Source organism: Argiope bruennichi, chromosome 7 (genome assembly GCF_947563725.1).
Source record: "Argiope bruennichi chromosome 7, qqArgBrue1.1, whole genome shotgun sequence".
NCBI lineage: Eukaryota > Metazoa > Arthropoda > Arachnida > Araneae > Araneidae > Argiope > Argiope bruennichi.
This window is the reverse complement of record NC_079157.1, coordinates 133,542,831-133,559,805: the sequence shown is the minus strand read 5'-3', so window position 1 is coordinate 133,559,805 and position 16,975 is coordinate 133,542,831. Positions and strand designations below refer to the sequence as shown.

The window sequence follows — 16,975 nt, the reverse complement described above, 5'->3', positions numbered from 1 at the left end:
TTTCAAAAATCTTTCCATCATTAGGAGTAAACTGTTCCAACGTGTTTTAGAATCTAATATTAACATATATTCTGTTTTATTTTCAGTTAGTATATATTTTAGTAACATATCCTTTTTTTATCGGGGAACGTTTAAATATCTTAACAATTTTTCGAACTTTATAAATTATAGGAAGCAATTCTTGATAGGCTAATATTTCATCCTCATTAGCTATATCTTCTTCAACAATTACATTGTCATTATCTTCATTGTCAATATCACTCTCACTTTCTTAAAAGTCGGAATCCGAAGTTTCTATATCCACAGTATTTTGATTCTTCTGTTCTTTATTTTTTTGGTATAATACATCTATTATACTCCTAATTGAATTCCATGTGCATAGCACAACTGCTGATTTGCACCAATCAACTTTCCAACTTTTTTCATAATTGTTGCTCCATCAGTCGTTATGGATACAATATTTTCTTTCAGGGATAATCCATGTTTCGCTTATTTAGATTTAAGCAATTAATTAAGCCATTTATTAGCTAATTAATTTCGCCCGTTAAGGAGGCATAAAAACAAAAACGTATGCTATTTGGTCATGTTGGCGATCCCTGAACATATAGTGGAGACCATTTTAAAATTTTCTAGTAAATACCGAAAAACCGGTATTTAAACTTGTGAATACCGGTATTACAAAATTGTACAAATGGCTCAAAATACCGGTATTCGGTATCCCGGTATTCCGGTATTGCAATCCCTAGTTGTGCAAGCGAATGTGTGATTGTCATCTTCATATGCGTTAGAAGTCAGACTTCTGCGCTTGGGCGCTCAGGGGTCTTTACCCTCAGAAGCTATTGCAACCCCCTTCCACTGTTAAGCGGTGGTCCAACGACCTGCCACCTCACGGATTTGGTCAGGATGCCGGCGGCCATACAACCGGGCGACGGGGGAGTGTGGTCCTCCAGTGGGTCGGATGTCAGATTTATGACCAAAGGTTGTATGGTATTTGCGCTCTATAAATTTCCCCCTTTCCTCTCAAGCGTCAAGAAAGGCAACCACATTATAAACATTATCTTTGCATGGAAGATTTGGCGATTTTACAATGTACGCCGATTGGTAATCCACTCACTATGAGTGAGAATGATACTCCTAATCTCTGATAACGAAACGAAACTTCCTTGAGAAAAATGCTGATGACCCTTACCACGTATCAGACGAGTGTTGAAAATAATAAATATAAAGTGTGAGACATTTGCTTTAAAAATGTATTTATTAAAAGGAATACATTTATAATTTTCCCACACGGAAGACATTTAAAAAATTATAATTCTGATGTGCATAATACAAATTTAATCTAATAAAATTAATTATAATTTTTAGTTTTATGAGGATTTAATCTTTATATCTCTTACGGTTTAACTTTATTTAATAAAATGAAAACAAATACATAGAAAGGGCTTTAAATTCAAATTTGAATGGATATCAATAAGGTTTAGTTATTTCTATATGTATGTATGCTTTTATGTATATATATTCCACAAGCTGATACTTGAAATGAGCTAATGTATTTTTTACGTTAAAGCTGTTCAAATAAGGGGTTTTTTTTTTGTTCTTTTTTTTTGCGAAATAATAAGCTTTTTGGCTGGCTAAAATAAATGATAGAAATCATATTAATAATTTTGAAAACAGCTGCTGGTTAATTCTCAGGAGAAAAAAAAAGCATATTTTCAATAAGAAAATTCTTCAAATCTGAAAATTTGAATTCCTTCAAATCTGAAATATATTACTTCATTTTCTAGCTTATTTACTGTCAGATTTAACTATACATAATCCAATGTACCAGAAACGACATTTAAATGCAACATCTAAACGGCTACATAAAAAAATAATATGAAAATAATAAAAAGGCGTTAGAAATTTTAAAAAAAATGAATATAATTTCTAAATAATTCTTTTTTAATATTTCATAATATGCATTATATGGTCACTTACATTTAACAACAACAACAACAACAACAAAAAAAAGAATAAACTAATTGCAAAGATTTTTGTCTCTGACATTCAACATAGTCGAGACTATTTCGCATTTCTGAAAGCTTATCCGCAATTTTTGTTCATTTGTATGTAACTAAAATTAAAAAAAAAAGTTTTGAGAGAGTCAATTAAATAACTTGGTAGGAATGTTACTTTTTTCAAAATAGAAATTATGATTACTCCTATATAACCATGAGTTGAAGAAAAATAGTTGTAAAATATATTGTTACACAAATGCTAATACACATTAAAAAGCATTTTTTAAAAGTTTTTAGGAAAGTAGTAACCAACTTAATTTATAATTCAGATTTATGGTTGCTAAATTTTCTTAACTTGTTCTTGATCGTTTACTCACAAGAGCATATTTAACTTCAAATTCTATTGAACATGTAACATTTACTATTGTTCTAAAAACCTTATACTAATCCGCTTTTCATGCAATGCATCTCTTTTAATTTTCAGTAATTTCAACAAAAATGGGAACTTGAAAAACAAAAGTGTTTAAATTTCAACTAATACAAAAACTTTCTCATTCAGCATTGTTTATGCTCATTACAGATAACATTCTTATCTAATATTAATTAATTTCACTAACATTGATCCTTATACATACAATAATTTATTACATTAAGGAGTAACAGGATTTAAAAAAGGATACACTTTTAAAAAATTACAACGCTGTAACTTCAGAAAAATTACAGCACAAAATTGATTTTTGCATTAAGATAAAACTCAAAAAATTTTCTTTCTAATGGTATCAATGCTTTATTCTACAAATTTAGTTTCGATGTTTAAAAAGCTTTTAAAGAAATATTTTAACTATATTTTTCAACAATGTATTTCGCACAAAATAAAAAAATTTAATCTGCAAGAGCAAGTCAATGGGAAAAAATGAGTTTTTATGAACCTGTTGCCATCACATTGACAGAAGTTCAAATTAAAAAAATAAATCAACTATTATTGCAAATTAAATATATAAAAGTATAAATTTCAGCAAGTGTCTGTGTGAAGCGAAAAAATTTGAAATATATTTTCTAAAAATTAAATGGAGGAAAAGATTTCTATGACCTTTTACAATATCTATAGTATTAACTAAATCAAACAATTAAATTTAAGGCAAACATGGTTTAATATATCTATTGGATAGTCACTGTAATCAGCGCCCATCAGTTAATTTTAATCAGGGGCACGCATCTACTAACAAAATGGTCTAAATGAACTAAACAATTACATTTTACGTTACTTGAGTCAATAAATGCTCCGATCAGTTAAGAATTTTAAATTTTTACATAGGTCCTTTACATTATCCTTTGTAATCCTTTTACATGTTTACCCCTTTACATGTATACCTTTGAATCTTATTTAACAAATTTTTTTGAGACATTAATATTTTAACAATTAGACCTCTCAGGAACCATTCAAGGCAGTGCATCATTTTGGCGTTTTATTTAATTACTTTATTAAATTTTGACAGGTAAAAATACTTAAGAGTGGTAAAAATATCTAGATTAATTTTCTGTGAAAATTCATATATATTAATTTTTTGGAGCAATGAACAAGTTCTCTTATTCGGCAAATATTTATGCATCTAATTACTTTTCGGAGCGCTAAGGGTTAAATAAAAATCTGTGAACTTCAATCAACTAAATCATTCATTAAAACTGAATAATTTATGAAATTTATATATCACTCTTCTATAAAAATTGGCGATTTTAGAACACTTCATATTCCGTTTCAAAGTAGATTCGCCAATCTTTTACCAGGATTTCTCAACAGTGATTGGCTTATGAGTATAAAAATATTGATTGTTCTAATATTGGTATGTAAAAACTGACAGATTTGATAGCAGAAGATAGAAAGTTTATTTATTGAACTTGAATTAAGAGTTGAAGTGTCCAGAGTATTTCGCAGAATATGACTCCTTAGGACAAAAGGACTGTGTAAAATTTAAATTTCATAATTTTTTCATAAGAACATTTATTGACTGAAGTCAAATAAAATATTTTCATTTGCATCATTTAAATGTTTTGAAAGTAAAAATAAAAACTGAATTTTACGATGAATTAGAGAAATTTTTGTTGAGTAATTCTTTGATATTGTATAAATTACAAAAATTATTATGTATTGCATATACAACTTCATTGCTGAGCGACTGTACATTAAATTTTCATATTCAAAAAAAGATATGATTGGTTTCAGTAAAAAATATTTTTATATTAATTGCAGTTTAAAATTTTCACTCTAATTTAATGTGCAAATTTTATGAACTCTGACAGAAATTAGTAAGTAATACAGTGAACAGAACTGTTTAAGGCCTACATAATAGTATGACTGAATTATATAGTTATCAAAATCTGAAACTTTGATAGCTAAATATTTTGCAGAAAAAGCTATTAAAAGATCAAGTTACATAAAATAAATTTGAAAATTTTAGAGATCTTTTATACTGGCGAATTGCTGGTCACCAAAGGCGGCTAGTTTCTTTATAAAGATATTGCTAAGTGAACTATTGTAAAATTTATACATACACATACATCTTTCCCCTTTTATGAGTAAAGATAATAGCGATTTTGAAGAAAATTCATTCAGAAATATGAGATTGTTTAAATATTAGTAAATAAAACAGCTAGATTCTCTTATATCTTACTTCTTTTTAAATGCATTTTATTCCGCTATTTATTTTTCTGATAAAAACAGTCTTACTTTTCTATTAATAATAGAATTAATTATCATTTGTTCCAAGATATATGAATAAAATAAATGTATGTACAAGGTCTCATAAATTCAAGATCAAATAAAATTTTTACAAAAATTGTCACCAATTAGCCCGACCGGAAATGCAGCTATTCAGAACTAAAAACCGTCACTCCTCTAGATGCGCGCCAAGTTTTCTTGCCAAAGGTCCGAATCCCAGTAAACCTACAATGCAACAGGGGTAGGTGCTCCATTCCCCGTCGCCTGTAGACTTCGGAGAGCTTCCCGAAAAATGTCGGTAAAATGGACTAACATCAAAAAGCCGGAAAATCTGTTTGGGCTATGGGGGGGGAGGGGGGTCAAAGAAACTGAGGATCAGTTTGTTTTGAGCCGTCGAAAGGGGAACGCGTGCCGTCTGAAGATTTCTCCGGCCGTGGGAAGCCGCGGTCCAACGGCCGGATGATCTTCACAGATGTGGTCATAAAACTGTCATCCTTCCTTCGTGGTTCCACCCCCGCCTGTGGCAGCGGACCCACGGCCAGAGAAATCTTCAGACGGCACGCGTTCCCCTTTCGACCGCTCAAAACCCTCAGTTTCTTTGACTCCCTTCCCCCCCCCCATAGCCCAAACAAATTTTCCAGTTCTTTGATGTTTATCCATCTACCGACATTTTGCGGGAAGCTACAGGCGTACCACGGGCGACGGGGGAGTGTGGTCCCCCAGTGGGTTTGATGTCAGATTTATGACCAAATCCGTGAGGTGGCAGGTCGTTGGACCGCCGCTTAACGCGGACACGACAGCATCATTAAGGTGGGCGGGCTATGAAAGAAGAAGAGAATGCTATTGATCAGAACCTTCTAACAAGTTGTCGCATGTATAGTTTAAAATATATTTGAAATTAGGGATATAAAATCCCTGTTCGGTCCTAAATTTTCACAATTGCCACTATAAAACTTCTCCAAGCAAAAATTGTTTGGATCAGTGTTTAGAGGGACTGCAAAGAAGTTTCCTGGAGACATACAGTAAGAAAATTAGAATAGATAATTTTCTAATAAGCCACCCTCAAAGAAATTTTTATTCTTTTTTTTTTCTTTTAAAAAAGAGCGCATAAATTTACATATAAATGTAGAAAAATGAAGTTGAAAGGAAATACTCAGAAAATTTTCATCTTTATATAGTTTCATAAATTATATATAATCTTTAAAGAACTGTGCAAAGTTTGATAAAGTATTGGAAGCGATATTTTATAGGAAAATTAATAAACTAATTTAAAATGTCTCTAGCATTTTTATTCATTATTAATAATTTCATTTAACATGATTTGCGAAATTAAAAATAAAATAATATTTTCTATGTGTGCAAATTAATTTCCAATTTTGAAGAAACTAAAAATTTCCATGGTGTAAAAAGAAAAAATTTCCTTATTTCATAATATTTGTGAGCAAGAAATTTAAGTGATTTCTATGGCATACAAAACCATTTCTTAGTTTCAATTTTATTTATGACTAGTCACTTTTGGCCGATTTGCTAAAATGTTCAATTAATATATTATTTAACTTGTTCTCGTAATAGGTTTTTCAGTAAAGTATTTATAAGCTTCAAATTTTTATATTCATTTCATTCACTCATACTATTATGTAGACTTCAAGCAGTTCAGTTCATTGTACGCTGCATCTCTCTTTCATTTCTATTAGCACCCGTAACATTCAATTTTAAATTAAAGTGGAAATGATGAAACTGCAATTAATATAAAAACTTTTTTAATGAATCCACGCATACCTTTTTATTAAAAAAAATAAATAAAATATGAGAACAGAAAGTAGAGTCGTTCGGCATTGAAGTCTTACGTGCACTACATCATAATTTATAATATTTTAAAGAATAATTCAACAAAAATTTCACGGATTCAATGAAAAATTCAGTTTTTATTTTTGTTGTTGTTTCTAATGGCACTTGTCATAGACAAGCCCACTGACTTTAGAAGCCAGTGATTTTTAACCAAGGGTGCGTACTTAGCTACACACACGTCACAACCCTTTTTACTGGGTGGACTTCATTCACTCTTACACGGATCGTAATTTAGACCTGAATCTGAGAACGATCACCCCCGATCCAGTACCCCCAGTGATATTACTCTCGACATGGAGGACTTTGTGACCACCACAGATTCAGGCGTGCGCCAGCCACCACACACACACACACGGAGAGTCCAGTGGGATTCGAACTCGCAACAGAAGGAAAACGAATCCAACGCCCTACCAACCAGGCTATAGTTTTATTATTAAAAGAATATAAATGATGTCAATAATGTTTTCTTCGATTTATAAATATATATTTTTTAAATTATAAAGTTTAAATGCCGGCGTCCTGGTCTAGGGATAGCGCGTCTTCCCCGTCATTTAGGCGTTCCGGGTTCGGGCATGATTATTCCTCGTGTTCTCTCTGAGAGGTGCGTGAATGAGCCCCCGCTGTAAAAAGGGGTTGTGCAAGCGAGCGTGTGTGTGCTATCTTTATTTGAGCTTGAAATCGGACTTCTGCTCTCGAGTGCTCAGGGGTCTTTACCCTCAGAAGCTACTGCGCAAAAATTTGGCTTAAAATAGTCACACAACAAGAAAAAATGAATGAAGTTTAAATGTTACTCTCCTTTGGTCCTAAGGAATCATTTTTTTCTGCAAAATATTCTTCACACTGCAACATTTTGATAAATAAATAAACGTTTTCACCTTCTGCATTCAAATCTGACCGATTTATGAAGTTTTGAATCTCACTCTATCAGAACAATCGACATTTTCGTCATCTAAGTAATTTCTTGAGAAACTCTGGGAAATGATTGAGACAGTGGATGAAGTGATTAAAAATCACTCGTTTTAATACAATAGTGATATTGAAATTTTCATAAATTGTTCAACTTTAGTAATTGATATAGCTGAATAGAGTGCAACTCTTTTTTATTTAAAAAATGAGCGTATTAGTAATATTAGCATAAAATATCATTATAAGTACAGATTACCTTATCAAAAATTATTATAATTATAAATTCATTTTTACTTTATATAAAAAAATGAGAGAAATATGAATGCTAATGAAAAGCGTAATATTGTAACTGCAGACATTTTTTTATTTCATTCGAAAAGTTAAGTCAAAATCGGGAAAAAGAAAAGAGGAATTTTTCTGAATGGACTTCGGGCATTATTGTCTGCGGCTGAGTCATAAGATTCTTTATAGTCGCTGACGTAGTTGCATTTCATTTTCGTGTTATGAGCTAAGAGGGAGAGGGGCGGAAGTCTCGTGTATATGTGAACCACGTGAGCTGGGCCGCTTAAAAACATGTACAGAGAGAATATAAGTTCCAAGCTGCACAGAAAGTTTTAAATTTACTTTAGCGGATCACTCTTGTCATATTTTTGGTGAGTGAATGGCTGATATAACAGGACCGATTTTTGAAGGTATGAATGTCTGAATTTGTATTTTGAAATTAAATTTTAAGTATTTTAAATTTTACCATTTCGAAATGATCAAAAATTAGAATTGCTCAGTTTCAAATCCATTATGATTCATGGTTGATTCCCAAATGTCATGATGACGTCGGGTTTCCGTAATGTTTCTATTTTTGAGAATAATTTTATGAATCTTCCATGCTTTTAAATGTTTATATTGTGCATGTGAAGAGAAAAAATTGCTATGTGTTGACATTTTTTAACATGTTCTAGTCATAGAAAATAGTCATTTTAAATTTCTTTAATTTCTGAAATGGATGAAAGTAGCTCTTTCTTTTTTCTTTTTTTTTCAAATATTTCGCAATTTGCTTGTGGAAAAGTGGCGTATCTTTGTACAATATCTTGAAATGATTTTTAATATTTTTTTATCCCAATTTAAATAAGTTTTTTGAGTTATTTTTCTAGTTTACGGGAAGTGACCTTGCAGTGTAAGTAACGCTAAATGTTTCTTATTCCAAAGAATGTCTTTTCGAATTGTCTATTTTGTTCTTCATCCCTTTTCTTCATTCTTTTTAAGAATTTTTCTACGTATTATAAAAACGTACGCATTTTCATAGAAATCATTAACTGCAGCACGAAAATATGACGTATTAAAAAAAGGGGCACATATAAAATTATGCATGTGATTTCATTATTTATAGTTTACTGTATTTTGTAAAACCGAAGAATTTTCAAACACAGAAATATTAAAGAACTTTTCTATTAAAAATCGCTTTTAGTTAGGTTGTTTGTACTTTCAAATCCCATCTGTTATAAAGGGAATTTTGTTTCATACACTTTGTTATCATTACCTTTTGCCACACACTGTTACTGCGTATTAATGTTTACAACTTTCATTCTCTTTTAATAGTTTAACTTGCCATAGTAAAGGAAAATATTTTTACGCTAAACCTAAATTATTCTTTTTAGTTAAAGTAAAGTATTAGTTTTTGTTTTTTACTTATTATAAATAATGTTTATTTTCCTTTCCTTGACGTTTCATCAGAGTTATTTAAAGAAATGGCAGAATACTGCTATTATTTCATGTTTTTTCTGAAGAAAACCTGAATAAAAAAAGTTAATGATTAAAAAAAAACATTCCGGATTTTTCGTTTGCTTCAAGAAGACACCATTTTCTAGTAATAACTGAAGTATTGGGAAATTAAAAAGGACATTATGTACATATTTTTCATGTTAATTATTTTAACTGAATTTATCATTAACTCATTTCTTCCGCAGTTCAATATTATTTTGAAAATCTGATTTCCTTGATTAAATTTGCCTAATACGTTTTTTTGATTTTTTTAAAAATTATAATTCCTTTTAAAATTAAACATCCGAGCAAAAGATTATAATGAATTTCTAATTTCTAACTACCGTAGTATTTTCGGCTGACCCCCCCCCCCCCAGTCTTTCTAAGAGACCATTTTAAGCAGATTTCTTATGGGAGCTCGGTAAAGAATATGCATTTATGAATATGCACATATGAAATTTAACACTATATTTTTTTCAGAAAAGTGTAACATTAATTAATCTGAAGATGCTTGAAAATGAATTTCAAAGCACTGAATTACCTTTCCTAAGTTTTGAAAATAAAGGTGATGTTAGAATGATAAGCAGAATTGTAAAATATTAGGGTGTCTCAAAAGTTTCTTTCTCCTCGCGCTATGAATGGCCTTAAATATGGATCTGCTTGTGCAAACATGCAGGTTTATCTATTAGTCGTTTATACCATCGGTTTCAGTCGTAACAGAGCTCTACGACATCCCAAGTTGGGAATACACCCGAAAAAAGTTCTTTTGTCCCTTTGGTGAGATTGTAAAAGCGCAATATTCTACGAGCTCCTTCCTCAAGGTGAAACAATAAATTCTACGAAAACTGGATCAATAGAAAGCTGCCATAGAAAGAGAGAGAGAGAGAGAAAAACCCGACTAGAATTAATGAACTGACGAGGCGTTGTTTTTCATCGTAACAACGCGAGACCACATATTGCATTAGTCGTAAGAGAGAAGCTTTTACAGTTTGATTAGGATGTTTTACCACATCCTGCATATTCTCCAGATCTCGAATCCAGAGAACAATCTGATTATTACTTCTTTCTGTCCTTAAAAAATTCTCTTCGCGATAAGCGCTTTAAATCCATCAGCAAAATCAAAGCGCACCTCGAGGATTATTTCTTGTCCAAAACACAGCAATTTTCGAAAGAAGCCGTAATGAGGCTTCTTAAAAGATGGAAGAAGGTAATAGAGCAAAGGGTTTTTATATATCAAAGGGTTTTTATATACCAAAATAAATAATATCTTAAATAGTAAATATTGTGCATTCATTTCATATTAGAAACAGGAACGAAATTTATGGACACCCTAATATATCCTTTTATAATTTAAATTCTATTTTTAAAAATTCAAGCATTACTCAATTTTTACAGTATTTATAATTCAATATGTAAACATTATTGTTCTTCAAAAAATTGACTGAATTCCTTCTACTTTCGATTTTAGTGAATGATTTGAAAAATTGATTCCCTTAGCGTCATGGCTTTTTTAAAGGTTCATACGCTGAAGATCTGCAATGAATTTATTTAAATCATAGTAAGTATTCTAAATATTTTACAAATATTTTGATGATGCATTTATAGTTGAATTTTAACTCAAAGTATTTAGATTATATAGGTAATAAAACTTACGGGACATTTTATTATGCAAATTAAATAATATAAATTGAAATTTTATTTCTTTTGTTCTTATTATTTACTTTACTAAATTTTGGATTAAAGTTCTTATATTAGGGTGTTCCAAAAGTTTCTTTCTCATTGCATTTTTAAAGAGGCTTGTCACTGGCGACGAAACTTGGATTTTATATCAAAATGTGCGCATTTGATGTAAGAATAGTAGGCCTTCGACTATCACAAAACCGGAACTACGCGCGTAATTTTCTACGAGCTCCTTCCTCAAGGTGAAACAATAAATTCTACGAAATACTGTCATCAACTGGATCAACTAAAAGCTGCCATAGCAAAAAAAAAAAAAAAAAAAAAAAAAAAAAACGATTAGAATGAATAAACTGACGAGGCGTTGTTTTTCATCATGACAACGCGACACCACATATTGCATTAGTCGTAAGGGAAAAGCTCTTACATTTGGATTGGGATGTTTTACCTTATCCTGCATACTCTTCAGATCTCGCTCCATTATTACTTCTTTCTGTCTTTAAAAACTCTTCCCGATAAGCGCTTTAAATCCATCAGCAAAATCAAAGCGCACCTCGAGGATTATTTCTTGTCCAAAACACAACAATTTCGGAAAGAAGGCATAATGAGGCTTTCTGAGAGAGGGAAGAAGGTAATAGAGTAAAAGAGTTCTTATATAACAAAATAAATAATATCTTAAACAGTAAATATTGTATTTTAATTTCCTATTAGAAGTAGGAAAGAAACTTATAGGGCACCCTAGTTAAAAGATGCTTTCTTGTTTCATTTGAAAGAAAATGGATTCACAATCATTTCAAATTTGTGCTCCTGTAGAAGATTAACATTTTTTGAACTTATTCCAATTACAAAGCAATTTAATTTCACTTTTTAAATTTATTGCTTTGGAAATTTTTGAAATGCAGAGAAAAGATAGTAAAATTCTCGGTAAGCATTGAATGTGAGAATGACATGCAAGAAAATGACTGCCGCGGTTATTTCAAAATTGCTGTGTTGCTTAGGCAGATGCATTAAAGCTCATAAGTGATAATATGGAAACTTAGAGCGAAAGAGAGAATGCAGAAGCTTTGCAATCTGAGAGAAACTGGAACATGCCAATCATTAATTTTTTTTTGTGTGTGTGTATATGTGTTTTCACTCATCTTTTACAAAACTTTTTGTGATTTTTGTAATGAACTGAAGATTCAAAAATTATTAAATTATTCTTTTACACAAAATAGAGCTTATTCAAATAATGAACATTCGATAATGAGCATAATTGTTAAATTTTTTTTTATATAAAATAAAAGAAAATATATTTCATTCGATATGCAGGATGAGTTTGATCAATTCCGACGAAAGAAAAAGGGTAATAGAAGAGCCCATGAACATCAAAAAACGCTATAGCGACTCTGTCCCATCTCCAGCCGTTTACAAGTTATGGCAAATAAATTGATTTTGCTCAAAATGGTGAAAAAATCCAGATTTAAAAAGTTTAGGCACATCCTCAGTCAAAGTAAGCACATATTGAAATGAATCCTTTAAATTGACACCAGTTTAATGAAAATACATGGATTCACAGCCGAGTAATAAGCACTGAAACGTTCGGGAAATTCAAAATCGAAGTGTCGCCAAAATTTTTAATTCTGAATTCCGAAAAAATTGTAAAGCTATAATTTGTCAAATTTACCAAAAACTTTTACATACCATCGGCTTTCGAATAAGTCCACCATAAACCATATAAGCGTTTTTTATTTCAGGAGAAAGGAATTCTTTCGTTAGAAATACATCACGGAAATCAGTATTCATTAAAAGAGACATTTGACAAAAATTCGCCAATCAAAACAACTACGAATAAATGAAATTTATGCAAATCCAATGTTAAGATGTACAGATGTGCGCGCATTCCACACATGGGTACAAAAGACAAGACAATCCATTGATTACATCATTAGCTTATCAATATTTTAGATATTTGTGGCTGTTATTGCTTAGACATTTCAGGGAGTCGGTTCGGCACGACCGATTTTTTTTTTCACATTGTGTCTATTAACTGAGCTTTGCTGTATTTGTGTCCGTTCATCGAAGGCTAAAGCGGCGGTCCAACGACCTGCCACCTCACGGATTTGGTCATAAATCTGACATCCAACCCACTGGGGGACCACACTCCCCCGTAGCCCGTGGTACGCCTGTAGCTTCCCGCAAAATGTCGGTAGATGGATAAACATCAAAGGACTGGAAAATTTGTTTGGGCTATGGGGGGGGGGAAGGGAGTCAAAGAAACTGAGGGTTTTGAGCGGTCGAAAGGGGAACGCGTGCCGTCTGAAGATTTCTCTGGCCGTAGGTCCGCTGCCACAGGCGGGGGTGGAACCACGAAGGAAGGCTGACAGTTTTATGACCACATCTGTGAAGATCATCCGCCCGTTGGACCGCGGCTTAAGAAAGACTGTTTTCGTTTAGTAAGTTGTTTGAGAAAAGTGAGAATCTTCGCTCCCTCACCATTGAGGAAAGTGTACTCGGCACTTTAGATGAAAATCTAAGTGTGAGTTCACTTGCACGAAAACGAGACTTGCTAGTGAAGTCGGAACTTCACACAGTACAGTGATGAAAATCTTGCATGAAAACAAATATCGTCCGTACCGTTTTACACAGGTTAAGAATTACGGAGATCAGACTTAACAAAAGTGGGCAACATTTTGGCGATGGTAGTTGCAAAGTGATATCGAAGAAAGGCATTTTCTGAGAATGATACTGTGGACAGATGAATCACTTTTTATGCGGGATGGCATTTTCATTTATTGCAAGTGGCATCATTACGCGCAACAAGATCAGCATGTTGGACAAAACTCTTTGTTTCAGATATGATTAAGCTTAAAACTTTAGTTTGGAATGATCGGCGATTGTTCAATTGTCATTCTTGCAGCCAAATGTCATTCTTAATGTCATTCTTGCAGCCAAACGATGGCGAATTATTCTCCAGCAAGATGGGGTCCTAATACATTCTTCAACAACAGTTCAGGACTTCCCAATTGATCTGCATCTATTCATCTGTATTGAAATTCTAATTTTATTCTCTTCTTATTTTTATAAGGATTAAATATGAAAATTTATATTAATTTAAAAATAATTTTATTAGCTTTGAAAAAATAAATTCTTTCTTCTTTTTTATAGGTTTATTCTTCTTAAAAAGGCCTGCAGTTCCTCTATCAGCTTTTGAGAATACAGAGTTGAATCTTAAGTATATCTCTTTGAAATTACAAAGAGAAAAGGCATATTTTATGAGTAATGATTTCTTTTGAAATGTCTTCAAAAGCGAAGATTGTGAACTTCATTATTTTTTTCTTCGTCATTCATGAAGTTTTCAGTGATTCAGTGGCAACTGCCGACGAGGAACTTTATAATCAAAATTCTGACTCAGGCTCATCTGGAGTCGGAAGGATGAAACAACTACTGAACAATATCGTCTCCAACAAAGTTAAAAGATCACCACAGTGGCATCAAAGCTTATTAGTTCAAGGCTTATCTCGGCCTTTTTGCAATCTTTTTGGTGGTAATACTGGTTGTACACCAAATCCGGCAAGCAACGTGCAATCCAATCCCACGCAGTGTGCAATTGGTTACAGATATGATTACGCTACGCAGCGGTGCAGGCAAATACAGTATGGCAAATGATAAGGAAGCAGATTTGATGGATTAAAGTTCATACACGATATTTTCTATTGATTATGTTATATCACTGTGAAATTGCCATTTCCATTTCAAGGGACTACAATAAGCATTTAATCAATTCAAATTCAAATGAAGAGGAAGAAAAGTACACTTGAAATGAATACATAAAAAAAAGCGACAAATTTCAAATTAAAAATAATAATAAAGATTCATTTCAATATTTAGCAGCTATTATAAATGCTATATAAGTAACAATTAAATTATAGGTCATTTCAATAGCTATAATTACAATTAAAAATTTTATTTTTAAAAATAGTTTTATTAATAAATAAGAATATTAATAGATTGGCTGATCCCACTCAAAGCATACATGATATATTGTCTATTCTTCAGAGTTAAGAAATTTATATATTATAAGACAACATACAATATTCTCAATACTAGAATATTTGTATAAATGTATGCATGTGTAAGTATTTACGTCATTTATATTTTAAACTTCTATTGGTTGATCTTTGAAATTAGAAAAATCTATAAATAGTTTTAAAAAAATAAGACCACACTCGTTTATGAAAGTACATTCGTTTCTTTTAATTAGGAGTATTCAAAATTTTGCTGTAGGTAGAGTAACGTATTCCAGAACTTGTAATACAAAACCAAAGGAGTTTGAAAGATTCACACTCAAGTAAGTTAAGGCCAAATCTAATTTTGACAAATTTAGGCATTTTTTAAAAAAATTTCACTTTGAAATGTATTTTTATTTATTAAAAAGATAATAAATAAGGAACGGTTTTCATTAAAATTTAAGACACATTATTGTTGGATGAAAGGAATGGTATTCGAAGAGCGGGAGGATTATTTTGTTGCAATAGTGTTACTCTGCAAATTACTACTTTTATGTCTTTCACACATGTGCAAAGTCTTCTAGAATTTTACCATCACGACAGCATTATATATATATATATATATATATATATATATATATATATATATATATATATATATATATATATATATATATATATATATATATATATATATATATATATATATATATATATATATATATATATATATATATATATATATATATATATATATATATATATATATATATATATATATATATATATATATATATATATATACTATATATACAAAAGTATTAGAATCAAGTTAATAGGAAAAACAAAAATCAAATAAAAATTAAACCAAAAAAATTATTAAAAAAATATTAAAAAAAGAATCCGGCCTGAAGACTTTTTCAAGGGTCACCCTCAGGCAGGGATTCAAATAAAGGGATTTTTTCTGTGAGGACATACAGACATAAGTCTAATAATGATTCCTCGTGACCCGAAAATCCCCTGAAATTATGCTCAAGAGATATACCATTTTAACAGAAAGGAAATACAAAATAACAAATTAGAAAAAAATAACCACAAAGTAAAAATACAATAAAAACAATAACAATAAAAACAAAAACAGCATTAAATTTTTTTTTATTGTTATTGTTTTTATTGTATTTTTACTTTGTGGTTATTATGTCTGTATGTCCTCACAGAAAAAATCCCTTTATTTGAATCCCTGCCTGAGGGTGACCCTTGAAAAAGTCTTCAGGCCGGATTCTTTTTTTAATATTTTTTTAATAATTTTTTTGGTTTAATTTTTATTTGATTTTTGTTTTTCCTATTAACTTGATTCTAATACTTTTGTATCAATTCATCTGTGTTTTAGAAGTAGCTGCAATTGCGCTCTCTAAATACTATGAAGTTCCTTTTTGGTTTTAGTTTAAATAGGTAATAAATTTTAGTTGCGATTTCGAAACTGTTTTGTTTCGTTTTCATTTTAGTTTCGTTTTCAAACTTTTTCTTACTTTAGATTGGTTATATATATATATATATATATATATAATGCATACTCATATAACCTAAAATGCATACTCAGATTTATTTTAATGTAGAACAGAGATCTTTAATGTAAGTATTTTAATGTATCACACATTTTATAAAATTTCCTGAAATGTTGAGATGCACTCAAGCATATATAAATCTCATCATTTTGAGAAAAAAAATCACTAAGACACATTTTATCCTGTAATATATGTTTGAATGGTATTTTATTCGCATCTTAATATAAATTTCAGATATCTAAACATTTTATTCATTTCAAAGTCTCAAAATGTTTCTAAAAATAATCGATTTTGAAAGGGTTTAAATTATAAAATGTTTCTTTTCCCAGTTACGTAAGAAAAAAAAATTATTTTGCGAGTAGTGTCTGTAAATTTATTAAAATAGCACTATTCATGGCAATAATTTATTTTAGATAGATTTAAATGTTTTTGTAGTGCACGTGATTTGTATTTATTTCAGAAGTGAATTTCTTGCGTTTTGTCACTGTGGTTCAAATGTCCTATTTATTAATGTATCAAATG

The 16,975-nt window shown here is 30.8% G+C and overlaps 1 long non-coding RNA gene across 1 annotated transcript; it reads left to right on the top strand.

Moving 5' to 3' along the window:
- Positions 1 to 8,054: 8,054 nt before the first annotated feature.
- Positions 8,055 to 15,484, top strand: LOC129976289 (uncharacterized). The gene is made up of 3 exons (XR_008785116.1): positions 8,055 to 8,159; positions 10,691 to 10,780; positions 14,047 to 15,484. It is a non-coding gene; the product is annotated as an uncharacterized LOC129976289 (long non-coding RNA).
- The last annotated feature ends 1,491 nt before the right edge of the window (positions 15,485 to 16,975 follow it).